Raw genomic sequence first — 2,497 nt, 5'->3', positions numbered from 1 at the left:
ATGGAAACGTAAGGCATCCATGACTGCCATAACGTAAGCCGCCGCTGTGCGCGTATACCCGTTCCCCGTAGGGAGGAGCAAGCCGCCGCTTAGAGACGAAGCATAAAGTGTCCTCATTCCACATAGGGCAAGCTGGATGAATCCATTTTACCCAGGACGGCCGAAGCGGCGTGGACCAGGGGAGAACTGAACTTTATACTTCACACCACAGTAAGTCTACGTGTCCTCTTCCACATAGGGCAAGCTAGAACTAACTATCTTACCCAGGACTGCCGAAGCAGCGTGGACCAGGGGAGGAACACACTTTTCATAGAAACGTAAGGCATCCATGACTGCCATAGTGCGTAAGCCGCCGCTGTGCGCGTAAACCCGTTCCCCGTAGGGAGGAGTCAAGCCGCCGCTTAGAGACGAAGTATGAAGTGTCCTCTTCCACATAGGGCAAGCTAGAATGAACTATCTTACCCAGGACCGCCGAAGCAGCGTGGACCAGGGGAGAACTGAACTTTATACTTCACACCACAGTATTGAGTAATGTGCCCTCTTCCACATAGGGCAAGCTGGAATGTTCCATTTTACCCAGGACGGCCGAAGCGGCGTGGACCAGTGGAGGACTACACAATCATGAGGTTTGATATCGACTTGTGTGTTTCAATAGGATACCGATGGTATGGTTTGAACCGATTTGATTTAGCCATTCTGAAGTCATCACTTGGTTGAAGCGCTGAACTAGGGAGGCATCGTTTACATATATATTGGTTTTCGCATGCTCTACTAGGTTAATGTCATGAGGTTGGCTATCGAGCATGCCCAAGTGATGACTTGATTGTGTGCTTGCTTGAATTCTTCACATTTCATACCATCGGTTAGTTGTCGAATCATTCCTCGATCATAACCTTCGTTCTTGGTTCATGTATGCTCTCTTCCACATAGGGCAAGCTAGAATTAACTATCTTACCCAGGACCGCCGAAGCAGCGTGGACCAGGGGAGAACTATACTTTGTCTTGTATGCCCTCTTCCACATAGGGCAAGCTAGAACTAACTATCTTACCCAGGACCGCCGAAGCAGCGTGGACCAGTGGAGGACTATACTTTGTTCATTACACCACAGTATTAAGTATGGTGTCCTCTTCCACATAGGGCAAGCTAGAACTAACTATCTTACCCAGGACCGCCGAAGCAGTGTGGACCAGGGGAGGACTATACTTTATACTTCACACACTAGCCATACTGAAGTCATCACTTGGTTGAAGCGCTGAACTACGGCGGGGTAATCGTTTACAGGTTATAATCATATAGCTGCATGCTCATTAGTAGATAATGGAATATTGTATGGCAATATGAGCATGCCCAAGTGATGACTTTGTTTCAAGCTCAACAGGTAGGGTATTGAGTCCTCTTCCACATAGGGCAAGCTAGAATGAACTATCTTACCCAGGACCGCCGGAGCAGCGTGGACTAGTGGAGGACTCTATACTTTATACTTCACACCACAGTATTGAGTACGACTTGCATAAAGCCCCTAATGAGAACCACGAGGGCTCTCTCAATGTAGAACCACGAGGGCTCTAGTACCGATTCTCTCGGTACGGCTTGGTCCGTGTTCCTTTATGCTTGTACTCTAAGTATTAAGTATTGTGTCCTCTTCCACATAGGGCAAGCTAGAACTAACTATCTTACCCAGGACCGCCGAAGCAGTGTGGACCAGGGGAGGACTATACTTTATACTTCACACACTAGCCATACTGAAGTCATCACTTGGTGGGGGTGAACTACGGCGGTATCTATCGTTTTGGTTCGGTCTATATAGGGTCGCTTGCATGCTCATTCGAATATAATGTAATTGTGTATGGCAATATGAGCATGCCCAAGTGATGACTTTGTTTCAAGCTCAACAGGTAGGGTATTGAGTCCTCTTCCACATAGGGCAAGCTAGAATGAACTATCTTACCCAGGACCGCCGGAGCAGCGTGGACCAGTGGAGGACTCTATACTTTATACTTCACACCACAGTATTGAGTACGACTTGCATAAAGCCCCTAATGAGAACCACGAGGGCTCTCTCAATGTAGAACCACGAGGGCTCTAGTACCGATTCTCTCGGTACGGCTTGGTCCGTGTTCCTTTATGCTTGTACTCGCGGAAAGTCTCAACCCGGAGGTCTTGACTTTGATTGTCATAGTTGGACTACGACGGGGCATCCGACCATTGCTGATCGAACACCCCTGATTCATCATCTTTCGGGTAGGCGGTGCGCGCACCTCCGACGCGGAAGTCTCAACCCGGAGGTCTTGACTTTGTATTGTCATAGTTGGACTACGACGGGGTATCCGACTCATCGAATACCCCAGAAGCACACCATCTTTCGGGTAGGCGGTACGCGTACCTCCGGACGCGGAAAGTCTCAACCCGGAGGTCTTGACTTTGATTGTCATAGTTGGACTACGACGGGGCATCCGACCATTGCTGATCGGACACCCCTGATTCACCATCTTTCGG

This window comes from Anopheles ziemanni (assembly GCF_943734765.1).
Source record: "Anopheles ziemanni chromosome X unlocalized genomic scaffold, idAnoZiCoDA_A2_x.2 X_unloc_70, whole genome shotgun sequence".
NCBI lineage: Eukaryota > Metazoa > Arthropoda > Insecta > Diptera > Culicidae > Anopheles > Anopheles ziemanni.
The sequence above is the reverse complement of the archived record's forward strand: the minus strand, read 5'-3'. Positions refer to the sequence as shown.